Source organism: Pinus tabuliformis, chromosome 2_2, assembly GCF_031772625.1.
Source record: "Pinus tabuliformis cultivar Carrire ecotype Pingquan chromosome 2_2, CPIR1, whole genome shotgun sequence".
NCBI lineage: Eukaryota > Viridiplantae > Streptophyta > Pinopsida > Pinales > Pinaceae > Pinus > Pinus tabuliformis.
Genome location: NC_142300.1, coordinates 629383931 through 629411549, shown reverse-complemented (window position 1 = coordinate 629411549; position 27619 = coordinate 629383931).

Genomic DNA, 27619 nt, shown 5'->3' with positions numbered 1-27619 from the left:
TCTGATGCACAAACAACATGGTTGAATATGAAGCCCTCCTGCTAGGTCTGAAACTCATAAAAAATCTAGGTGCAACCAAAATCTCAATCTTGGGAGATTCAGATCTAGTCATACAACAGATGAAGGGAAATTTCAGCACAAATGATCTGAGGTTAAGAGCATACAAGGGGGCAGCTATTCAAATACTGGAGAGTTTCTCACAATCACAGTTGACTAAAATTTCCAGAGAGCTTAATCTACATGCTCACAGCTTGGCAACCTTTGCCAGCACTTGTAAATTGCCTTTCAAAACCAATCATATATTTACTGCTGAAATCAAACACAGACCTTCAGTTCCGGATAACATCAAGAATTGGCAATTCTTTGAGAGTAACAAACAGATAAAAAACTTTCTCACTTTAAAGGAAGAATTTTCTGGCATGAACATTGACACTAGCACTAGAGAATATCAACCACAGATCTACATAATTACACAAGAAATATCAACTGAAACAGCTGATCTAGTCTTACATCCTACCACCTTTGACAAGGAAACTATACAGGAGCTGAAACAATCAGATGAAGAAGAAATGGTTGAGGCGGAAGATGAGGTAATTGACCTAAAGGACAATTTTCTGCCCATAGGACTAACCCCTTTGGAGGATCTGTTCGATTCAAATGATATCTCTAGAAAACCGAAAATGCAACCACTAAATGCTGAAATAGAAGATTATAATATTGGGACCCCTGAAAATCCCAAAATGGTCAAATTATCCAAAGCATTACCACCTGAGCAGAAACTAAAATACATTGAGTTATTCGAAGAGTTTCAAGATGTCTTTGCCTGGAGTTATGAGGACCTCAAATCCTATGATACATCAGTTATCCAACACACTATCCCTCTAAAAGAAAATAAAAAGCCTTTCAAACAGAAGCTTAGGAGAGTCAATCCAGTCCTTCTCCCCCTTATTGAAAAAGAGGTCAAATGTATGTATGAAGCTGGGATCATTGCCCCAATCAGATTCTCAGAGTGGATTTCAAACCTAGTACCTACTAGGAAAAAGACAGGGGAAATCCGACTGTGTGTTGACCTTAGGAATCTGAACAAAGTATCCCTCAAAGACCATTATCCCTTACCTAAAATGGACCACATTCTGCAAAGGGTAGTGGGAGCTGCTAGGATCTCTTTACTAGATGGTTTCTCAGGATTCAATCAAATTCTAGTACACCCGGATGATCAAGACAAAACTGCCTTTACAACACCTTGGGGAACATTCAAATATGTCAAAATGTCGTTTGGACTCAAAAATGCAGGGGCCACATTCCAAAGAGCAATGGATATTGCCTTTGCTAAGGAAATTCATGACTTCCTAGTAGTCTATCTTGATGATCTAACTGCCTTTTCAAAATCAGATCAAGAACACTTAGAACACTTGAGGCAAGTTTTCACAATTTGTAGAAAGTATGGCATATCACTGAACCCAAAGAAGTCGTTATTTGGGCTGGAAGAAGGTAAACTTTTGGGGCATATAATCTCAAAAGATGGTATAAGGATTGATCCAGACAGAATTCAAGCTATCCTACAAGTACCACATCCAAGAAACATCAAAGAACTACAAAGCTTTCTAGGGAAGATCAACTTCTTAAGGAGATTCATTCCCAATCTGGCTAAACTCATTAGACTGCTAAACAATATGCTGAAAAAGGATTCCAAGGTCAAATGGACTATGGAAGCTAAACAAGCCTTTGACGATATCAAAAGAGCATTGACAAACACACCAGTTCTAACAAGCCCTAGATTTGATTAAGGTTTTATCATATTCTCTTTTGCTTCTGAGCATACAATTGTTGTTGTTTTGCTACAAAAAGATGACCAAGGTTGTGAAAAGCCCATTGCATTTTTCAGTAGAGCCCTTAGGGATGCTCCCTTGAAATATCAGATCATGGAAAAGCAAGCCTATGCCTTGGTAAAAGCCATCAAGGAATTCAGAATCTACATTCTTTACTCTCATATAATTGCTTATGTTCCTAATGCAGTGATCAAAGATATTCTAACCCAAGAAGGAATTGAAGGCAAGAGGGGCAAATGGATTGCCAATATCTTAGAATATGACATTGAGATTAAACCTACCAAACTGATAAAAGGACAAGGCCTAGCCAAACTAATGACTGAAACCAATTTTTAGGCCCTTGACATTAATGAACTGGACAACGAACAGGAGATGGCGACTCCATAGATCAACCAAGCCTTTATGCAATCTCCATGGTATACTGATATATGTTTTGTATTATTAAACCTGCAAGCTCCTCCAGGGTTGTCCAGAACCAAGAAAAGATTCTTGAAAATGAAAGCATCAAAGTTTTGTATTATTGACAATGTTTTATTTTGGAGAAATCATGAAGGAATCTTACTCAATTGCTTAACAATAGAAGAAACTGACAATGTACTCAAAGAAATTCATGCAGGTGACTGTGGAGGACACTTATACTGGAAATCTACAGCTGATAAAATCCTAAGGGCTGGATTTTATTGGCCCTCCTTGTTTGCTGATGTAAAGAAATTTGTAATGTCTTGCCACAAGTGCCAAATTTTTGAGGGCAAGAGGAAGCTGCTGCCTTTACCACTCAAACCAATTTCAACTGAGAGACCATTCCAGCAATGGGGTTTAGACTTCATTGGTGAAATTCACCCTTCATCCTCTGGCCAGCATAGGTGGATTCTCACTGCCACAGATTACTTCACCAAATGGATAGAGGCCATCCCTTGTAGGCAAGCCAATGACTCCATTATTATACAATTTCTAGAAACCAACATCTTGTCCAGATTTGGTTGTCGAGACAAAATCATCACAGACAATGCTGCAGCTTTCAAGTCCAAGAAAATGATCAATTTTTGTCACAAGTATCACATGACCCTAGGTCATTCCACTGCCTATTATCCTCAAGGTAATGGCCTAGCTGAATCTTCCAATAAAAGTCTCATCAACATCATTAAAAAAAATTTGGAAGAAAACAAAAAGAATTGGCATAAGAAGCTGGTAAATGCACTGTGGGCAGATAGATTGACCACCAAGAGATCAATTGGCATGAGTCCATATGAACTGGTTTATGGGCTAGAAGCAAAGTTTCCTACATTTCTAGCAATTCCAGTGATCAAGTTGCTGCAAGAAATACAAGCTGAGCCCAATGACATTCAAAGAATAATTAATCAAATAATTCACTTACAGCAAACAAGAGAAGAAGTCTATCAAAGGACCCAAGTTCTACAAGAAAAGCTTAAAAGAATATTTGACAAAAGAACCAAAGCTGAAGATTTCTTTATAGGAAATAAAGTGTTAAGATGGGATTCCAGAAGGGAAGACAAAGGCAAACATGGTAAGTTTGATTTTTTATGGAAGGGACCCTATGTCATCTATGCTACACAAGGAAACAACACTTACTTTCTAAGAAGTCTAGATGGCTCAAACACTGAGGAAGGCCCAGTTAATGGGAGAATGCTTAAGCATTATTTTGACTCCCTTGATTAAACACTGAACAGGCATATATTGTACATAAATATTTGTATTTTCCAGCATTTTCAATTACAGCAGATAAACAAAGCACTAAGTACAGCAGATTTTGAGGATACCAGGATGCTACACTATGTTCTTTGGGAAAATGTTGATCCTGGCATTTACAAAGCAAAGAAAACTCAAGGTAACTATCAAGTGCTGTGGAAAATGTCCGAGAAAACATGGTAAAAAACAGATCTGCAATTTCACAGCAAATCAGCTCACTGGGTGTTGCCTGCAACTATTTAAGGTCATATCCATTGGTCTCCAACAAACACAGAAATTCAGCCAGCAGCAGGGGAGCAGAAACTCACGCAATTTGACCTATTGTTATTGGCTTTTCACCTGGAAAAGCCATCCCCAAGTGGATCCACTGTTAGCCTCCTATACCAATAGGTTTCCATCTCTCATGATTGACAGTGGAAGTGCCAAAAATGTTCACCTTCCATGCTGCTAAGGTTCCATTTTTGTGAAAGAAGCAGACAATTTAAAAAATGTAAACAGGGTATGCCTTAAAAGAAAAATCAAAGGGCAAGAAAATGAATTGGTCAATGAAAAAATAAAAGAAATGAACCCCAAACAAATACCATGAAAGTGGCTAGTCCAAATTGCAACTACTATTTTGATGGGTGGTCCAACAGCTCAAACTGGGCCTCACCATGTTTTAAATTGCAGGTTGCAGACTAGAGAGGAAGTACCTGTTCAAACAGTTTAAGTTTGACAGATGACTAGGTGGATAGAGAAAGAAAGGAGCCCAACTGCTTAATCTGGGCCCTTGGAAGTCATAAGGGTAGACTTAGATAGGAGGGCAGTAAAAAGAAAAGAGAATTATCAGGGTTTGCAAGACTAAGTGCACCCATCCAAAGGAAGAAACAATGTTAGGCACATTAGGCAGGGTAGGCAGTTGAAGGTTGCAGAAAGCATGATCTGAGCATATCAATTGGGAAAAATCACCATGATGTCACCAGCAGGAAAGGCAAGACCAATGGCTCATTGGGAAAACTACTGAACTATCACTGACTTCCCCCCATCCCCTTCAAAGTTTCTTACTAACTTCCCCATGGGCACTGCAGGATCTGCCTGATCAGTCCTCCTTACACTCTTCATTTGTACAAACTTCATGTCAGAAGTGACTTCTCTCTTTGAAAAGAAGCCACATTTCTTGTGTAAAAATTCTTTTCATTTTGATCTACTCCCTAACCAAGTTTGTTTCCTAAAAACTTAGTTTCTATCATTTTCCCATTCATATTCCCCTACAATACTAACTGCTAACTCTATCTACACTAAATCCCCTATGTTCCCCTTTTCCCCTACTACTATAACACCATGGTGTATAAAACCCCAAGCAATGTATAAATATCCCCCCTTTAGCATTATAGCTAAGTAGTATGTCTATGGGAGACTTTAGTCCACCAGGGACTGTAGTCAACCCTTGTGTTGGGAATTACTCTAACCCCTGGTTAGACTAATAAGCCACCCTTAACCCTCATCTACCCTATTTTCCAAAAAATACCCATGAAAAACCCCTTTCCCCCTCTCAAACCTAATACTCCTATGTTCTCCCAAAACCCGACATATTAACCAAAAAACCCACAAAAACCCCAAAACCAAAGTTTGAAACCCGAATTATTAAAATGCATATTTTAATACGCCAGCGGGTCCCCCCCCAACATGCACGACGGGGCAGGGGGCCCGCCAGCCGTCCATCTCCCGCCCCCCTTCATCCAACGGTGGGCGGGCGTTTTGGAATCCAAACATGCCTCCCTTTAACGTCCGGGGAGAGGGCGGTATTCCCCCCGTACACAGGACGCGTGGCAAGTTGTGGGGGTGTTCGGAGCCCCCCTCCCCGATACCGCCTTCGCCCAAAAGTGGTACGGGGAGACCGCTTACCACTCTCCCTGATACCACCCCTCCACCGTCACGTCGGCCCGCACGTCATCGTGACGTCATGCCACTTCCGCCTGCCCTCGCGCCTCGTGGCCCTCCACGTAACCTTGCCACCCCACACCGCCCACCACCGTGTCCTGCCACGCTGGCCTCCACCTCAGCGCCCATGTCACCCTCCGTACCCGGGGCCTGCCATGATGTCATGCTGACATCATCGGCAGAAAATCGCCACTAACCCCCATTTTCCAAATTTTTCGTTAAAAACGCTTTGTTTAGCTGTTTTATGTCATTTTCGTTGGAAATAAACAAGAGCCGTTTTATCCGTTCACTGTGAAAATTGCCGCCAAGCTGTGAATTAGAAGATTCAGATGTCGCCACTCGCCAAATCAAGTGCATTTTTCATTCACTATCCAAATCGGCAACTCTTGGCGTCGTTTTTCCAGGTATTTGCCCAATTTCACCTATTCAACCCGTGTTTATGCCATTTCTCTACAAATTGTCCATTAAGCACCTGCTCAATCCAACATTAAGGACTGACATTTAATCATTTCTGCACCAAATCAACCTACATTTCCCCCTGCTCCAAAATTTGATGATAAAACCATAATTTGCGGGCTTAAATTCACAAATTATCATCCAAATCGCCCGGCATTGTTCCCTTTTGCCGAGTACATATTTGAAAAACTTAATTTCACCAGTTGTAATCCTACCCCCTACTCTGCAATTCTTCCTCATTGATTCACAATCCCTGTGAATTCACCAAAACATAGCAGAGGCGGGATTGCCTAGCCAGCCAATTCCTCTTTGAAGAGTAAATTCAGCAGCACCTGCATCCAATCTGCCAATTGACTTCTAGAGAGACCTTGCATCCTATTGCACTTATTGTTCTACTCAGAAATTACAAATGGCTGCCCCTGCACCCACAGCTCTCAGTGTTGCCCCCATCAATCCACCAAATAAAGAGCTGGAGTCCTTGCCTCTTGCTGACAAGGACTACCTCATCCAAGACTTTGTGGGTGATAGAGACCATTTGCAGACCTTCAGAGAATTGAGAGATGACTATTTAAATGGTAAGGATGCATATGGGATATGGGAGTCAAATCTGCCATACTAATTTCTCCCGTCTGTTAATATTTTTCCAGAGATCATTCGCCTTTGTGATGAGAATTATGATGCCAGTCACAGAGCTGTCAAGTCTCCATCTGGGAGCATCCGCTTTCACATCAATGCTGAGACCATCAACCAAATGCTCAACTTCAAGCAAACTCAGCTGTTGTTCCCTTTCTCCATGAACTATCTGCTGGATACAGGTGCCAAGATGACCACTGAGGACAGGCAAAAGATCACCCAGACATTTATGAGGCCTGATCGCCAGCCCACAGGGACACCTCTCTACTTATATGTCCACTTTACTGATATAGGCAAACTTCTGCTAGACATGATTTCATATGTGCTGGGCTATAAGACCAGTGAATTTGTTGATGAGACAGTGCTGGTATTACTATCTTCTTATAGCCGAGGCCAACCTCCTCCCTACAAATATAATTTTGCTAAGTTCATAGCCAACAAGATACATGAGCAGCTTTTCAAAGTAGACAGGGAGGGCATCTTCAAGTATTCATCTTATATCTACCACCTGTTCATGTACTACCTATCCGAGGCTTTTCCATGCCACATTAAAAAGCTGGATTCTAAAGGAGAAAGAAGATTTGTTATCTTCTGGACATCTATCTTCCACAAAGTGCAAAATTCACCATATTCATATTGTGAATTCATTGATCAATTTGTTTACCCAGTCTCTTGTTTGTTGATGAGGTCCCCTCCTCCCAGAATTTCATTTGAAATACAGAAAGTCCTGCAGCTCTCCAAGAATTATAAAATAGGTGATTGGTACCTATACCAGGATCATATAGTCATCAGAATCTATGGCTGTGAGCTCTGTCCATTCAGGCTCCCAAAATATGTGCCCATGAGATTGTTTGCCTTGGAGTATTATAGGCAGCTCATTCACTCTGATCTCACTCACTTTCACAGCTCCAAAAAGAAAGCCCATCTCAAGTTCAGGCACCACCTAGGCCCCTTCATTATGAATAAGAAAGAGGGTTGGCAATATGCTGATCAAATCCTAAAAGATAAGTACATGCTCTCAAAAAGCTTCTGGTGGGTCCCCTATGACCCTGAAGGCTTTATCACTGCTAGAAGAGTAAAGTACAGGCCGCTAGGCTATGAGCATTGCAAATATCCACACATTGAACAGTATGCCAATCAGCAAGAATGGCTACAGGACACTTTAATTGAAAAATTAACTGAAGAAGAGATATGCAAAAGAATGTCAAGGATTTGGAAAAAACTCTTGACTTGGATTCTGTGCAGCAGGTGATCTTCAAGCCACCACATCGAGTAGGAGAAGGGAACTCGGCCACAACAACTGCACCAACCACACAGGCACCTTCTACAACAGCACCAGGTACAGATAAAGGGAAAGGAATAATGGGTGCTGAAGAAGAAACAGTGAAATAACAGCCTGCCTCCTCAATTGGGCAGCAACAAGAGCAGACCCTTCCACCGCAAACTGAGCCACCTACAGCACCTATTTTGCAGACCCTAGCACATGAGGAGAGGGGTATGAAAAGAGACAGAGAAGAGTCCACTCCTGCTAGTGGATCCTCCCAACAACCTGAGGCCAAGAGGCAAAGGGTTGATTCCCCAGAGATAGAAGAAATCAATGAAGAAGTCCTGGACAGTTCAAGGAAAGATGGGGAAGGCAGCCAGCAAACAGGTACAAGCTCCTTTCAGCAGGAGCAGGGATTACAACTTGGCTTGGAGGTATCCTCCTCTTCTCAGCAGAGCAAGAAGCATAAAAGCACTAAGGCTTCTTTCAAGCAAATTAAGGCACAAAATGACTTGCTGAGAGTAGAAGTGTATAAACAGTTTCTAAAAGCAACACCAGCCAAACAAGAAAGGATGATGTCTGTATATGACATTCAAGAGGAGAAAATGCTCCTCAGCCACTTCAAAACTAACGTGCCGCAACCCAAATCGGCTGCAGATTATGTGAGAACAAGGGTGGAAATCATGGCAAAAGACATTCACCCCATGGACCAAATAGAACTCCATAAGCAGACTGGAGAAATGGTCTATGCCACCTTGGTGGACAGGGCATCCATGGCCCATGAATTAAAAGAATCACTGAAAAATACCAACACTCAGTTGGATTTTGAGAGAATGTCCTCCATGGCCAAAGACAATAGAATTAAATCACTTGAGGACATCATTATAGACCTGGGACATGATCCCAAGGACCCAAAGGGCGTGAGGGCGCTCATGAAGAAAAAAGAAGATGACCTGAATGCATTGAAGAAAAGGTTAAAGATGTTGCCCACCGAGCACCCTCAAACAGCAAAATTAGAAGGAAAAGGAGGCCGATGAGCAGTTGGATCTTATAATGCAGCTCAACCAGAAGGTCCTTGATTTGGAGAAGGAACTTGAAGGAGCACTACAAGATAAGCAGGGAGAATCCACATCCCAAGCTCCTCCAACTACTTCAACCACGGCAACAACTACAGAGGCAGCAGTGGCCCCTGTAACAACAACAGCAACAACAGAAGCAGCAACAACAACAGCTCCAGACTCCAGTACAAGCATGGAAGAGTTGACTAAGGCTATTAAAGAAATGGAGCTCCAGGCCACTGAGATAAAGCAGGCCAATGAAAAGTTGGCAGAGCTAGAGGCCAAATATGATAAATCAAAGATGACTATGGCAGAGCAAGGCAGAGAAATAAAGGTCCTGAAAGAGAAAATAAAGGCCTTGGAAAAAGAGCTCAAGATAGAGACTGCTATGACAGAAATAAAAAGAATTTTGTGGGCCCGAATTGACCAATCCATCACTAAACAATGGAATTCAATTAATACTGTGCATGAGCAAATGGATTTAATTGGCCAAGCACAAATAGAGATTCAAAAGGCCAGAATAGTGCTGGGAAACAGGCCTGAGCAGGCCAATAGAATGATAGATTTTTTGAACAGACAAACAAAGGAGGAACTGGCAGCCATCAACATTATCAACAGAACAGAGGTTGTCCTTACAACTAAAAATGTACTGACTCTCAGGAACTATGTACAAACTGTGGAGAGTAAATGCTATGAAATACAGGTTGAGGTGGATGAGTACAAACTCAAAATGGGAGCACTGCAAGCAAAGGGACTGCCCAGCCTACTAAACAGTACAGGAAGACTGCTCCCCCATGAGCAATATGCCAACAGGATGTCAACCTTTGTTGAAAATCAAATTACTGCATCTGGCAGTACTTCTGAGGAAGCAGGGCCTACAACAAGGCAGGGCCTTCTGCACAAGCTTGAAAATATGTTTTTAATTGAAAATGAAATCCACCACCTTTTTGAGGTTCCTCCAAATTTTTATAGATATACATAGGCAAATGAAACTTTGGTGAAGATTCGAAGACACCAAATGCCCAAGGAGGATTGGTGGCAGGAAATGCTTCAAATTTTGCCACAATAGCCTCAGTTGCTCGGTCCCAGTCAGCTACAGCTCAGCGAAAGGCAAAAATCATAATAAAGACAGCATTTAAGGCAGCCGAAAGGTGACTCAGCAAAAGGCAGCGGCAGCAAGCAAAAGAGATAAATACGCAATTTTTGGACAACATATCCTCAGCTGACTCCAATAGCCACAAAGTCAACATTCTCTGACCATTTTGGACAGCTAAGGCACTGAAGAGGTACTACAGCATTTACTCCCTTAGCTACAACGGTCCAGGAGTTGGCATGACATTAATGAAACATTTACTCTTCAGCTAGATATTTTCTTATGTAAATTATGTATATATACCTCCCCTGGCAACGTATAAGGGGTTGGTGATTTTCATTCTGAGGAAAATGTATTATATATTTTCAGATTACCTAATGCAAAAGGCTGGAAAAGCTCAGTGATTTCCTGAATGTTTGATGTCTTGCTGATGCTATGCGTGCTGTTGCAGGATTCTTGTGCTATCTGATGGAACAATAAGTTTTTCTCAATCTATGTTTTGTCTTCTTATGTTTATTAAATCATACACATGTCTCACTAATCTAGCAGTAGAGAAAAGGAATAGTACAGGATATGTTTGGTTACACCTTGTGCTCAATCTTTATTGCTGAAAATGTTTTCTTCAGAATTGATCATGGAAATGAATTCTTAATTGCTCATGTTTTCATTAATTCTATAAATATGAATGTTATGTAGAAATTCTTCACTGCTTCTAAATAATATTCTCATTGTTTCTCCATACCAGTTTGTTGAAAGATTCTTAATTGCCTTTCATAGCCTGGTTACATCACACTTAATCACAGTTTCAAAGCATTGTTTCTCAGACACTTATCTGGCTCTGCAGCATCACTACTATATCAACACAGTATGTCAAACAAATAAAGCACCACTGACTCCATGCCCAATGGCCTAGAACACCCTGGTAAGCACATATATATCTAGACTGAAGTCATCATCCAGAAAATTCCAAAAACAGAACCTTGAGCATCATAACTAGCCTAGAATATTGTACAAACAAAGCTAAATCATAAAGAGAGAGCCCTCTCTGGTCATAGGTAGGCTAGGACCTGTGACCCAAAGATTGGTTAGTGGTTACCTCGGTCGTATTCCCTTGGGAGTCAAAGGGAACAACCTGAGTGATAACAGGAAGAAATACACTATGTTGGAATTTAAATACCTATCTCATACCATGTCCCCAAGTTGATTTATAGAGAGGGTACTCTAGCCTGTCTACGTCTTGTAGTAGATCAGCACAAGGGTTTCGACAAAAATGGTTGGACAACTTGTTGAACGTGTTTTCTACACAGTATGTTCATTTATCCAGTTTTCCACCAGAAGCAGATTCTCTTGGATCTGTTTCACCATTTAAAAGTGGTACATTTGGCTTTTCTCACATGATTGTCTTTTCACCAGGGGAGGTGGCTTTTGTCGTTAAAGCTTCATATGTGGAACAATTGTTGTTTTCTTTCACAACACAAGATCGAAAAAAATTGAATGAAATCATTGAAGAAGTTTTGGAAAGTGAGGAAGACAGATTTCAATATGATCAGATGGGGGAGGGAAAATTCAGAGTTATCACTATATTGTTGATGTTGCCAACACATTCAAAATTAATCTTATTGAACACAAATCATGCCACAAGGCCTAAAAATGCACCCTATGAGGGATTGGTTGTCTCCCATCATGACTGGTTTCTCAATAATTTTGTGTTGCTAAAAGCTATGTATTCTTTCATTCCACCAGTTCTTCCTCAGGTAATGTTGTATGTCCAGATAGGGGTTTTTCATATCAGAGAACAAAAAAACTTTAGGAATTTTCTGGTGGCAGAGGTGCAGAGCTAGATGTAATGGAAGTACAAAAAATTTGGGAGAGAGAGAACAGGAAACTGGCCCTTGCATACCTTTCTCTATTCCTCCAATGTTAGCAAGTGATCATGAAGAATGGAACAGAGGTTTGTGTGTCGTTGGGGGGGTATTTTCCTGAGGAAGGCTTTGGATGGAAACATGAATATTAGGAAGTGACTATGTGGACTATTGTGAGTGAGATGTTGACAGTGATTCCCATAAATTTTGGTAGTTCTTTTGCAGGAGCCAAACCTTCTATTCCAAATCGTCTTATGGCAAGAGGCACTTTAGAGCATACTCGGAAAGAGATCGTTGAAACCCTTTCATATACAAATTTTAGTACTGCAATGGATATTTTGGATGTTGAACCTACAAAATGGGTAGTTGATAGCGTAGCTTCTGCTTGCATGTTGTGTAATTCACGATTTCACCCAATCATGAGTCCAATGGAAAACATGGAAATTTTTTCAATAGGGATCATAGGCATCGTTGAAGAAGGAGAAAAAGAGTACAAAGTGTTGGTGGTACCATTATCTGCTATTCATCTATAGGAAATAGTGGAAATATATGATTCCACTAACAAGACGTGGACGATGGTGGGGTTGTTGTCAGACCATTTAGTGGCATTTGAAGAGGCAGATCATATGGGTCTTGGAACCATATTTTCTGGAGGTTGTTTCTATTGTTTAATGGTGGTTGCAGAGGCGGATGGAAACCACTTAACCATAGGCACTATGGGTTTCACCATCATAGAGGGGATGTCCATCTTTGTGCCATTGCCTCGTTCAGATCAGGACCAGAATGAAAATCATGCCACCAACTCTTCAGGAAACCATACCCACGATTCTCTTCGCTGTCAACAGCCCGACTTATTCACCAATGTCCGCATTGTTCAAAAAAGCTCGTACTACATCTGTCCAACCCTAACCATCGGGCCATCCATTGCCAAACAAAACAAAATTAAACATGATGTCTGACCAGCATGTCTACACCGTCGATTCCGTTGTCTGCTTCGTTGAATAGTACGTCGTCATCTTCGGAGCCACGGATCAAAAGGTGTGACCTCTCCATCCATCAAGTTCAACATAACATCTCATAACATTAATATTAATGAATTCATAACACACACACACACACACACACACACACATATATATTATTAAAAAAAAACAAAACAATATTATTTAAAACAAAAATAATAATAATAATAAAATTAAAAATATATAATAATAATAATAAAATCAAAAACAAAAATCAAAATAAAAATTTTGAAAAAAAAAACAGGGGAATATTACAGATTCTACATGACGAGACGCTTGCCACATTATATGCATCGAGTGACAGACACTAAGTGAAGAAAATTGACAACATTAAAGCTTTGAGGACAAAGCTTCTGAAGAAAGGGGCTATGTTATGAATATAATTCATAACAAGTAAAATAAATGTAAATAGTAAATAATCAAATATTGATTAGGTTAAATAGTCATTAAGTTAAGTGAAAAGGCATGTCTAAAAGACATGCCTAGTCACGAAAGTACACCTTCTTAGGTATATATATGCGGATTCTCATTGTAACAATCATCACTTGTACAATTTTTATTTATAATAAATTATTATTACAAATACCTCGTGTATTTTTACATTCAAGCCTACAAGCTATAATTTTTTATGGGGGTATTAATCAAAGCCTGTAATACAATCACACCTAGGATCCCTTTCGCATTTCACAATCGGCAGATACCCTGTTGTAGGTATTTGTTTTTCCTACAAGTTTCGTTTGCGATCTGTGATCCATTGCATTACAACCCCGAGTTGATTACTAAAACTATCATCCCCTCGCTAATCTGTGATTGTGATTTATCGCATCGCATCCCTTCGCTGCTCAGGGTCGATTCTGTAACACCTTTCCTCTTGTCTTCTGTGATTTATGATATCTGGGGGCCAATGGCGACCTGCCACTTGGCGCCTCCTCATTCGATGAAGGGATTTGCCATGTCATCCAATCTTTCCATGTGGACAAGTCAAACTTGAACTTTGACTTGCTCTAACTTCTGCATATGAGTTCGAATTTGAGTGTCATTCACACTGTTGGATTCAAAATGACGAGCTCTTCAATTTGAAGCTAAGTTTAACCAAACTTTGACACTTTGATTTTTAAGCATAATTTTGACCACCTGATCACCCATTCAGTAGTTTGTACTACTGAATTGGTGCTAACTGGGTAGGTGATGTGGACGTTGACTTGGTCAAAGGGATCATCAGCTAATGAAATCATGCCAAGTGGCACATTTCGACTAGTTGGATTTTAGTGGTTTTTATTGGTTGGAATGATGTGTCAACCATGAGTTGACACGTGGCCCATCAAGAGGCCACCAAAAATGTTATTATAGTCCGGGCGAAGGTAGCGAGGGTCAAACCCGCGACCTCCCAACACCAATACAAAGCCTTCACCATTGCACCATATACATGGGTCTTAACCATTAAGATCGCACGTGTAATTTAAAGAGTAAGGCCACATAGTATGGAGGTTGGGGCAGACTTAACCGCCCATGTGAACACCACTCTTGTTAGCCACCATCATTTATCCCTAACCGCCAACGTTTAATAGACAGTCGGAGGAAAGGGGCCAGTGTCGGGGGCTAGCCCCTTGGCGCATGGCCCTCATATGACCTTTCTATGCCTCGGTGGCAAAATTAACTGTCTGACAAATCCACTTGGATTTCGGCGGATTTGGTGGCCCATTAGCAGAAATTTGGGTGAGAATGAGTGTTCAGTGCTGGATTTTGGGCAATTTGTAGAATGAATAGTGGAGAAACTAGGACAGTTCATAACTTCTCCAGTTTTTTACCAAATTGGGGGCAGAAAGAGGCTAGGTAGCCATTTTTGGAAATTCTGAACTCATTGGAGCAAGTTACATAAGCATTTGAGCATTGGAAACACATCCTTTTACACATTTTGAGCATAATAGAGAGGCCCAAGCCATTGGAAGCTAGACCAGGGAGACATAGCCCAAGAGGGGTGAACTCCTTTATCATGTTCCTGTTGTGATGTGTTGTTGGTGATGTTCTGTACATTTATATGATATTGTTCAGTTTCTTATTTATGTTAAAATTGCTCATAAAATTAACATAAAAACTCATTTTCACTTGCAATAAATTCATGAATCCTTAAGCACATGAATAGTATTTTGTTTATAATCAGAGGAGGATCTTAGCATAGCAAAACTAATATTCCTAATCAGATCATTTTTGGTATTAGAGACCAGGTTTTCTTTGTGCAAGAAGGATTTAATTGTTTGCAAGTTTTTGTCATGCTTACAAGTTTAAAACTCAAAGGAGGAGAAGGGAAGTTGGTTAAAAGCCATAAAGTTGGGTCAAGGGGAAGGAGGGAAAGCTTTCCACAATCTCCAACACCAGTTCTTCCTCAAGTTGTAGTTGAGACTCCAGTGAGCATGTCTCATGAAGGAGAACCTAGAAACATAACAGAAAATGAGAAGGTCTTCAGGATGGTTTTCTTTGATAGACAGAGATGGTGAAGGTCCTCTACGAAGAGATAAATACCAGGTTGTAGGGTGAAAGCTCCAAACCTCCTGAAGGAGAAGGTTCTTCAGGAGGAGGTAATAGAAATGAAGGTAAACCTCCACCCTCTCCACCATCTTCTTCATCTTCTTCTTCAAAGGAATCTTCACCCTCTTACACTAACACAACCCTTACTCATACTCATCAACATACCTCAAACGGAACTGGTAAATCACCCTTATTAAAACTTGAGGTTAAATTTGAGCTTCCCATGTATAATGGTTAAGTGAATGTAGAGAAGCTCAATAATTGGTTTCCTCAGTTGGAGGTCTATTGCAGAATTCAAAACCTTCAAGAGGATGACAAAAAGATTCAATTAGCTTCCTTGAGAATGGAGGGTGCAACACTAGGATGGTGGGAATAAAAGACACAAGAGGAGATAAAAAAACACAGTAAGATCTCAATTTCTTGGTATGATTTCATTGTTGCAATTAAAAAACAATTCTACCCTCTAGCTTATATGCAGAAAGCCATCATGAATTGGCAAAACTTTAGACAATTTAAAGGTCAAAATGTGCAAGATTTCACCCAAGAATTCAGAGAAAGGTCTCTAATGTTAGGTGTAGATTTTCAATCACAAGACACGTTGTTGAAGTACATAGGGCATTTACACAATTAACTTAGGCATATTATGTTAATGTTTAATCCCAATAATTTAGATGATGTGTGTGTGCAAGCCACTCATCTTGAAGAAGGAGGGAAAATCACTCTAGAAGAGTGTAGTAAAAATCCATTTAAGGGTAAAGAGAAAGAAAAGGGTTTCAAGGGAAAGAAAAATGCATCCATTAAAAAGGAAGGAAAGAAAACAATATTTAAACATTGTTCCAAAGAGGGTCACAATGAAGCTAATTTTTGGAAGCTTCATCTTGAGATGAAACCAAAGAAATTCAACGACAAAGGAAAATAAAAGACAATTTTCATCATTCAAGAGGATTTGGGATCTGATTTGGGTGATAAGACTAAAATTACAACCATGGGTATAAAAGGAAAAGAATTCATTGCTAGCACTAGTATATCAAATTTGCACACTAGTACTCCAAATGAAGAAACAAGGATTGAATTATTTCATGTAAGGGTAATCTCAAAACATACAAAAATTGACACACATTTTTATAGTGGGTCTCAAGCCAACCTGATATCTGATGATTTAGTAAAGAAACTTAATCTTGAAGCCATTTTACATCCCATGAAATATCCATTGGGTTGGATATGCAAGGACACAAACTTACACGTTACAATAAAATGTATTATCCGGTTTGCAATCACGGCACACTTCATTGATGAAGTTGAATTAGATGTCGTATTGCTTGATATATCAGGAATTGTTTTGGGTGGTCCTTACATCTATGATAGAAAAGAAATCTTCTATCGTCATGAAAAAAGTACCTTTTTTTCAACGATGGAGTGGAGTGTATTGTGAGAGCTCATCGCAAGAAACTAAACCTTTCATTAGTTAATGCATGGCAAATGCAAAGACTAGTGAATTCAAGCAAGAAATTAGTGCTTCTTATGATCAAACCCAATGTTGATGTTGATTATGAAGTGTTTGATGGTTGTAATTCAAAATTGAAAACTGATTTGGTTGATTTTGTTAACCATAATGATGAGGTGTTTCAAAAAGCAAAGGGATTTCCTTCCAAGAGCAGAATCCAACATGAAATACCATTGTAGCAAAAATATCTTCTTTCTAACACTGATATGCTGCATCGAATGTCAAGAAGGGAATGTGCAGAAATAACAAAGAAAATCCAAGGGTTGTTGAACAAAAGGATCATCTGACCATCTCATTCACCATGTGGTGCACCTATTGTTTTGGTGCCAAGAAGAATGGAGAGCATTTCATTGAATGAGATTCAAGAAGCGGTTTTCATCAAAGTAGAGTTCTTGAAGGAGACATATGGAAGGCGAAATTCAAAAACAAGCAAGGTTTTTTTGAAAGGCTTGTTATGCCTTTTTTTCTTTACCATGCTCCTACTACTTTCATGCATATGAAGAAAGATGTATTGAAGCCATTTCTAGACATGATAGTCTACTTGGAAGACATTTTCATTTTCAAAAAATTTAATTATGAACTTGTCATTTGTGAGAAAGAAATACTTGATGTCGTATGTCAAGAACATTTTTTATTAAATATGTCAAATTATATGTTGGATAAAACTTATTTGATGTACTTGGGCAGTGATATTGGACAAGGTAAGTTGAATTTAGACCTATCCAAGATTGATGTCATTATGGATTGATCAATGCTCAAGATAGTCATTTGGATAAGTGGTTTTTGGGGAGAAGCCAAATATTGGAGGAAATATTTTGTTAATTTTTCTTCTATTGTAGCTCATTTGAATTCTTTGGTAGTTGTGGAAAAGGTCTTCCAGTGGGGAAGCAAACAACAATAGGCATTTTATGCTTTGAAACAAAAGATCATTTCAGCCTTTATACTTGTTCTTATAAACTTGAAAAAGTCATTTGAGTTTCAGGTTAATGTATGTGACTATGCCATGGGCGCAGTCTTTATGCAATATGGTAAGCCCATTTCATTTCATTCAGAAATTTTCAATGGTGCAGTGTTTAAGCTGCAGCGACAAAGGCAATTTCATTGGATGGGTTTTCTTCTACTATTCAAATTGGTCAAAAGGTATAAGAAAGGTATAAGCGATAAGTTTGTTGTTGTAATTTATAGGACTATAGTTTTTATAATTACTTTCCTCAAGCATCATTTTGTTTTGCATGAAAGTTATGCTTAGAAAAATACATACTTTCAATATGTACATTCAAGCTTGAGTCAAAGGAATCAAGTGGTGGAATTTGTTTACCATTTGCATCATTATGTATCGTATCATCTTGGTAAGATGGATGTTTCTATTGATGGTAACATGGAAAAAGCCAAAGAGTTCATTGAATGACTCCAAATGGTACATCAAACAGTGCAAGGTCGGCTTGAAAAGAGCAAAGACAAGTACAAAGCAAGGGATAACAAACATCATGTATATCACAAGTTCCAAGACAGCGATGAATGGATAGAGATTGGAAAGGTGAGGGAATTGTACCCTCACCTGTTGGACAACTGAAAGTGATATTTTGGGGTCCAAAAGGCTTTCAATGGGGAGGAATGATCAGGTGCTCAAAAAATAGCTCAAATTTCAAAGTTATTGGATTGGTGTGGAACCTGGATGACCGCGTAGTTCTCGTCATCCTAAATTCGGTGCAAGTCATTTCGCACGAAACAGACTCCGTATGACTCCATAAACGAGTTTTTTTCACTTTCCCAAACAAATGAATTTAAAAAAAAAAAGACAGTCGAGTCAGCAATCCGTACTGCTGACTGGGCAGGTGATGTGGATGTTGACTTGGTCAAAGGGCTCCTTGGCTAATGAAATAGTGCCAAGTGGCACATTCTGACTCGTCGGATTTTAGTGGTTATTATTGTTTGGAATGATGACCAACCATGGGCTTACACATGGCCCAATCGAAGGCCGCCATGTGGCATCCTAGGAGGCCACCACATGGCAGCCCATGAACCCACCAAAAATGTTGCTATAGTCCAGGCGGAGGCAACGAGGGTCAAACTTGCGAGCTCCCAACACCAATACAAATATTTCACCATTGCACCATATACGTGGGTCTTAACCATTAAGATCGCGTGTTTTATTTAAAGAGTAAGGTCGCATAGTATGGAGGTTGGGGCGGACTTAACCACCCATGTGTTGTAGGGAAAAGTATCCGACTCGGATGACCCTAACCCACTCTAAGGGTGACAGTTCCTTAGCAACAACTGTAAGACAAACTACTGAAAGTTTACTTCTTTATGAAAGCAAAAGAGAGTGGAGAAAGCACTAACCGTTGCCTTGCGCTTAATGTCGAATCCAAACTCTTCTCTTTGGCCACTTGCTCCTAGCTCTTTGTCCTTCTGCTCGCCCAGCTACAGAGAGATCCTGCAAAACAACAAAGAAGGAGACTACAAGAGGCATGCAATCATAACTGGTTCATGGATTAGTGTAAACCAAATATGCAATCATCACAATATATAAATGAAACAAGAGCACATAGAAGAACCTCAATAGCTTTTATTAATGTAGAAGAAAAGGTTCTGAGAGGATTACAACCATTGCAGGCTCCAACCCAGCAACACCTCCCAGCAGAAAGAGTTGCTCTTCTTCACCTCTCTCAAAAAATCACCCAATAACTCAAGAATGAAACCAACAGCATATCATTACTTTGCACAAAATTCCCACCCCTTGAGCTCATAGGAGAGAGCTCAATATATAGATGAATTGAGAAAGGATGAGTCAGCTTGCAACTGATGTGTAGCTGCCTTGTGTCCTCTCTCTCTTCAGTTAATCTTTAGTTGATCTTCAGTTCTTGAGTCCACTTGGTGAACCTTGCTTCCACTTGGAGAAAAAAAGCCTCTGACTCATCACAAGGCGAAATACCTGATCCAAGTGTCATTTTTGGAAGATTCCAAGGCAATGACTCACTGTGCCACATGTCCAAACTCGCCCAACGCAGGTGGACTTTGTTCTGCCTGCTTTGCAACGCAGGTACACCATGGAGCAGTTGTGTTTCAGCGCAGAAGCCTAGTGGAGCACCTGCTTTGATTTCAGGATTGCTTGTTTTTTATTGTTTTCAAGTGGAGAACTGATCTGAGAGCTGTTGGTTTGCTGACCTTGTTCCTCTAGGGGTAGGAACATCATGTTTAGGGAAATTTGGATCCCTTGGATTATTGACAATTCATGCTTGTTGCTGTAAGGCACAAAATTGTCTATAACAGATGCCCCCTAAAGTATGAGGTCGTTTATCGGGTGAAATGCTTTATTGAGAGGATCCGAAGTTCACTCAATCTGCTGAGAAGTGTCCTGTAATAAGATACAATACAATACATTATTTTTCATACATTTTTCATGATCTGGCTGAGGCGGGCATTCCCATGCTCAGCTTTATAAATACATTTTGGTACATAGAACAGACGATCGTCTGATATAGATTGATAATTCTCTGCCGAATTTATCATCTTTTTCTAGACTGATAATTCTCTGCCGAATTTATCATCTTTCGAAAAGGGTGATCATCTGCTGCAATGATGTACATATCAAATGTCTTTATGTCCTGAATATATATCGCAGCCCGGATGGATGAAACTAGATCCGGGGTCTTCAATCTCTTCCGATCTTCACTCGATGTACAAGTCGATCCATGTGAGAATTTTTTGGAGTCGAACATGGAAAGACATCGCTTGATTACCGGTCAATGATGTAAACCGTTAACAAGCGCGAGAGGAATCACCGATAAGGATGATGACCCTCAAGGTACGGCAGTACAATCTACATGGTGGGAATAAAGGACTTGGCGTCGACCACCATGCAAAATCTTCTGGTCGAAGGTCATTGATGTATACCTGTCGCCGGAAGTGAGAAACTTGCCATTGAGGCATGCAAGCTTCAAAGTACTGAGGGGGGTGTTCCTAGATCAACTCCTTGGATAATGAGCTGATGTCGACAAGGAGCGATCCGTCAAAGGAGGGCCTTAATGAATCCCACATCAGTGACACGGAACGGAGCTAGTGATTGTGACGAGGTGAAAACAAACTGTGATGTATGATTCAGGGTGGCGGTCATGAAGTGGATGAAGGATAATGTATGGTAGTGGGTGGAACACGGTTGACTCTATACAGAACCACATCTCTTGAACATAAAACGACACTGATGTGATGGATTGGTAGCATTACCCCAACTGTGGATGGTGTGGCGAGGACCATGATTCTGTGATCGGTGAATGAAACAACCCAACCCGAAGTGCTACGGAGGACAAAGTGTCATGTTCAAGAGCGACTTGCTACCATTAATGTTGTGAGGTTCTCCCAATTTTTCCCCAGTCATTGCTGACCAGTACCTCTTTATTTTTGTCAAGCTTGAGGAGGATAACATATGCTTGTTCTATAACCTTCCCTTCGGGCAAGCCCATCGCTATGTTTTAACGAGCCTAGCGATAGGGAAACTCGTTCTCATCTAAAGACAAGTTTGTCGCTACTTAATCATTTTAACGAGTCTAACGACAAATAAAACTCGGTTCTTTTCACTTTTAGAGAGTCTGAAAAGGTACGAAAAGTAAACTCCATAATCCCTTTTTCGTCTTCTAATCCCTTAAGTCCGAAAAAGTATAAAACAATACAGAAGGGATGAGTTTTCGATTTGCTTTAACGAGCCGAACAAAACAAGCGCTCGATCTTTTTGTGCAATAATCCCTCAGGTCCAAAAAGATTAAAATCTAGAGGAGGGATAGCTCTTCCGGTCCTTTTAACGAGCTGGAAGGCCAAAACTCGACAAACTTTTCATATTTTACGAGTCAGTGAAAAGAGCTCAAAGAAGACTCGTCTTTTGAGGAACGAGTGATGAACAGGGCTAGCAGCAGATTCCAGGTACAGGTTGGAATTCTCCAATCACGGCAGTGTCACAAGGATGGCTAAATGAAATCACTCTTCGCAGCTGTTCCTCAAAATGGGTAAACACACATATGGAGGTGAACGATTGGCCAAATGAACGGATGGAGGTGATGGCTTTCAAAGGTCACTTTTCTCGAGGTTGTTTACCGGTTCATTTTTTCTGGATGAGCTTGAACTGCTAGGGAAAGATTGCTCACAATCTACGTTTATTTTTTAACGAGCATGAACTTCTACACAAAAACTGCTCGAGATCTACGTTTATTTTTTAACGAGCATGAACTTCTGCACAAAAACTGCTTGATTTATACCAGTCTTAATACAAGGAATGCTTTAGGTGAGGTAATCTTATTTAAGGAGCAATACCTCACTAATTACTCCAATTTGGCAGGTTTTAACTTTTTCCCTTCATCCTTTCTTTATGCAAGCTGGAAACGGCTAATCCTACGAGTTTAACGGGTTAGACCTACAGGTTTAAGAGGGAGGACCTAAAAATTTAAAAAATAAATAGTCGTCCCGTGCTTGCACTCCAAAAGGTTTGCATGCCCCCAGGTATAAAGTATAATTTCTAGAGACTGCCCTCTTACTTATTATCCGAAAAATGGTTTTCGTTTGTTGCCACAAACTAACTCTCTTTTCGGCGATGTCTATCATTGGGTTGTTAAGGATGGTGACCACTTGTTACAGCAATTTCCTCTCTTTCTTTGAAGACTGCCCCTACTTATCCTTTAATGGGTGAGGCTTGAACTTCAAAGATGGTGCCTTCTTGCTGTCACAAATAGACCCCCTCCTTAGCAGAGCCCACCTCTTTAGACAAAGGGAGCGACCGCTTCGCTTCATAACTTTGACAAAAGAATTTTATCCTAGAACAACCCTCCTTTCCACTGCCGGACGGGGTACGGACTAGTCCATTCTTCTGCGGAAATTAACTTTATACCTAAGGTTTTCTCTGCCCGAGGCAGGCCAGGGTGCATGCCCCCTGGGTCCCCATTCTTATCTTCTCGAATTACTCGCATTCATCGGGAAGTAGAACCGGAGGAGGTGGCATTCCTTGAGCGAATAAACCGCTAAGGGATGGTATTTGACTATTTGCAATGCGTGATCCTGGAAATGAAAGTTGGTCTACGAGCTTGACCATTCTTCCTTCGTGCGGAAAACACATGACTCTAAAGAGTGAGGACACTATATCCTCCATGCAATATATATAGTCTCGTCCAAGGAGTAAGTTATATGCCAAGGGTCCCTGGACGACCATGATGTTCATGCGAACTGTTTTCCCTTTCAATGTAACTGGAACATTGGGGAGAATCCCTAACGGGTGACTGGTTCCTTTATCAAAACCTGATAGATTTCTCATCTCAGGTAAAAGCGTCGGGCAACCCAGTGCTTTCCAAGCAACAGAGGAAAGGATACTCACAGATGCCCCTTCATCAATAATAGTTCCAGCCATCACCATTCTGTAGATTTGGACTATGACTCTGAATGGGATACTGGCTGGTAATCGGGGTCTGCCTAGTTGATTCCAATCAAAGGATACAACTAGGTTGCTTGGTGGTGGGACCGAATATACGGCCGGATACGACTCTGACGATGTTCCTTCCTGCGATAAAGGAGTGGGCGCATTGCCCTGATGCTCATCAGAGTCTGTGTTGATGAAAAGAATATGGACGGTGTCATCCTTATCCTCTTCAGTGAGGGTGTCATTTGAAGATGGGTCTTCAATGACGGAGTCATTGGACGATGATACCTCTGAAGGAAGAACCGAGTCAACTGTCGTTCCGACCTTTAGACTTTCGTCTGGTCTGGATTCAATAGGTTCATTCTCAATGACCGACACTTCAGCTGACCACTTGAGCAGGTCAACTGGATTTTCAACTATCGAGGGATTAGGCGCGAGTTTTTGGTATCCAGGAGGAAGTCGCAACGGTGAAACCGGGCGATCTTCCAAAACTCTCTTTGCCTCATCTAAGAATGGACATCGGTGGATGGCATGCTCGCCTTCACACAACATACAGGGTGATCTTGGTCTCCCTCTTCGTCCTTCACTCTCGCTAGTTGACGGACTGCAATCAACATGACTACCAGAGGTCGATGCTACCGGATTGTGCAACCTTGGGGACCAGTCCCTTAGTATCCGGGGAATACAAGGACAATCACGATGGAAGTGGGTCCCTTCGCAAATGACACATGGCGATTTAGGCCCGGTCGGTGCAGTGTGTGGGTTTTTGTCAGCTATCTTTTGTTTGCCCCCAGTCGCCTTCGCCATAGGCTCCTTCTGCTTCTTTTCTTTCTTCTTCTTTTCCTTCTTCTCCATGGGAGGCTGACTTTTGCCGGCTCTACCTCGTGAAGATGAAGGATGAGAGGAAGAATTGTAAGAAGTGGAAGGCTGGTGGGTAACTCTAGATTGGTCTGACTGTTGATTCGACTGCTCAGGATTAGTGGCGATCTGGACTACATTAGTTGAAAAGAGCCATACAGGTAGGCCAATTGTCAATCCTGGAAGTGACAATGTTGCCATATGAGGCGCACCAACATCTCCCCAAGAGGAGAAGGGATTTGGACTTCCTCCAAGGTTGCTTCCTTGGTTGGTGGGCTCCATACTTTTCAACTGGAAGATCAACGTGGGAATAATAGGTGATTATGTTCCGCTTAAAATAAATTTTATTAACGACGCTTTTAGACACAAACTTGCTTTTTCATGTTTTAAGGGTCGAGAAAAAGCTAAAGATGACTCTAGTCGCCTTCGATGTATTAACGAGCCCGAAGTGACAAATGCTCGGTTGGACCTTTTCAGTTATAAAGTTTGAAAAGGGCCAAAAGAAACTGCTCTGGAGATCTAGGCAGAGGGTGTGCCAAACCTTTCGCGAAACCACAGAATACGTTTTACGGTACGGGTGGTCGATCTTCGTGAATGCTGTGTTCACTGCATCGCGATCAGTAGGGCGGCCGACACGGCTTCCTATGGATAAAGGATAATTGCCTATAGGGGTCTCCCAATATATACGCGACGGTACGTGGGAGCACAAGTCCGTATTAGTGCCACCGACTCTCAGGAGGAATCACCCACCTTCGTAGAGATCGACAGTCACTATGTTTAACGACGCCGGAACACGTCTCTACCTAGACCTCTAGATGTTTGCGTTATGTTACAAAGCGTTGTTATGTAAATTGGGTTTATTTTAATGTTGATCTTGCTTAACAGTTTGCCTTTAAGGATCACCACGAGATGTATATAACAAATTCCTGAATGCAATCTAAGATGAGAAGCAAACTTTTCAATCTTTCAACTTTGAAAACCTTAACTACTGAGGGAAAAGAAAGGAAAATCTTTTCGCACAGATCATAGAGCACACACTAAATGCAAATTTTTCCTAAATCATCAAGCACACAGTCAAATGCAAAATGCACAATGCATGTATTTTCTTTTCCCTTTCTTAATGTGGATGGATACAAAAAGAAAGTGGTTATATAACTTTGATGTCGATTTAAAGCGAAAGTAAACAAGTTTGTCCAACAATCAAAAGACACCTTAAGATTTACTTGCTTAATCACTGGAAATACATGAAATCAAACCATACTAACGAAAGTAAAATGACTAATCAGCTATGGACAGCAAGCAAGCTAACTCTTTAGACCAGCAAAATGCCTAACACAGGTTCAGATCTAAGAGGCCAAAAGCATGACTAGTTTACTCTTCGTTATGGGAAATTGTAAATGAATAACAAATACAAAGAACAAGTACAATTTCGTTATATAACAGAGGCGGAATGATGGCAAGTAATATTGGTTTCAAAACAAGTACAAGACTGACACTTAGCAGCAAACCTAAGTGAAAACAGGCAAGAGAAAGGAGGAAACCCCAAATGCACTAAGCAAATTTGGGCCAACGCAGGCTCTGCACAGCCAAAATGGCTCTCAACGCAGGTAGCCCCTTCGGGACCTGCGTTTCAAAGCAGGTAGCCTGTGTACTACCTGCTCTGGAAAACGAGAGTTGCGTTTTCACAGTTTCCAGGTCATAATTTTCTCAAAAATGCACGGTTTTTGCTCAAATCAGAGACATTCAGTCAAGCACATTCAAAGGGATGATTTAGAAGGTGCAAAGCTATCACTAAGAGCTTACAAGGATCTTTTTAGATCAGCTCTTCAAATCATGAACTTGCTCAGAAATGAGCCAGAGTAGTTGCCCCTCTACTTCGCTTTTGATATAGTCAAAAGCTTTTCGATTCGGTACTCTTTGGTTCAGGAAATGAATAGCAAAGATACTACAAACACAATCAAACGGATACGCTCCCCAGTGGAGTCGCCAGTTTGTTGTAGGGAAAAGTATCCGACTCGGATGACCCTAACCCACTCTAAGGGTGACAGTTCCTTAGCAACAACTGTAAGACAAACTACTGAAAGTTTACTTCTTTATGAAAGCAAAAGAGAGTGGAGAAAGCACTAACCGTTGCCTTGCGCTTAATGTCGAATCCAAACTCTTCTCTTTGGCCACTTTCTCCTAGCTCTTTGTCCTTCTGCTCGCCCAGCTATAGAGAGATCCTGCAAACAAAGAAGGAGACTACAAGAGGCATGCAATCATAACTGGTTCATGGATTAGTGTAAACCAAATATGCAATCATCACAATATATAATGAAACAAGAGCACATAGAAGAACCTCAATAGCTTTTATTAATGTAGAAGAAAAGGTTCTGAGAGGATTACAACCATTGCAGGCTCCAACCCAGCAACACCTCCCAGCAGAAAGAGTTGCTCTTCTTCACCTCTCTCAAACAATCACCCAATAACTCAAGAATGAAACCAACAGCATATCATTACTTTGCACAAAATTCCCGCCCCTTGAGCTCATAGGAGAGAGCTCAATATATAGATGAATTGAGAAAGGATGAGTCAGCTTGCAACTGATGTGTAGCTGCCTTGTGTCCTCTCTCTCTTCAGTTAATCTTTAGTTGATCTTCAGTTCTTGAGTCCACTTGGTGAACCTTGCTTCCACTTGGAGAAACAAAGCCTCTGACTCATCACAAGGCGAAATACCTGATCCAAGTGTCATTTTTGGAAGATTCCAAGGCAATGACTCACTGTGCCACATGTCCAAACTCGCCCAACGCAGGTGGGCTTTGTTCTGCCTGCTTTGCAACGTAGGTACACCATGGAGCAGTTGTGTTTCAGCGTAGAAGCCTAGTGGAGCACCTGCTTTGATTTCAGGATTGCTTGTTTTTGAGTGTTTTCAAGTGGAGAACTGATCTGAGAGCTGTTGGTTTGCTGACCTTGTTCCTCTAGGGGTAGGAACATCATGTTTAGGGAACTTTGGATCCCTTGGATTATTGACAATTCATGCTTGTTGCTGTAAGGCACAAAATTGTCTATAACACCATGTGAACATGTGAACACCACTCTCATTAGCCGCCAGCATTTATGCCTAACTTCCAACGTTTAATCGACCGTCAAAGGAAAGGGGTCGGCGTTGGGGGCTAGCCCCTGGGTGCATGGCCCTCATATGACCTTTCCCCTGATTTTTAGGCCTCGGTAGCCAAATTAACCACTCAACAAATCCGCCTGGATTTTGGTGGATTTGGTGGCTTGTTAGCATAAATCTAGGTGAAAACGAGGGTTCGATGCCGGATTTTGGGCAATTTGTGGATAAAATAGTGGAGAAACTAGGAGAGGTCATAAATTCTCTAGTTTTCGACCAAATTGGGGGAAGAAAGAGGCTAGGTAGTCATTTTTGGACATTATGGACTCGTTGGAGTAGGTTACAAAAGCATTTGAGCATTGTAAACACATCTTTTTACACATTTTGAGCATAATA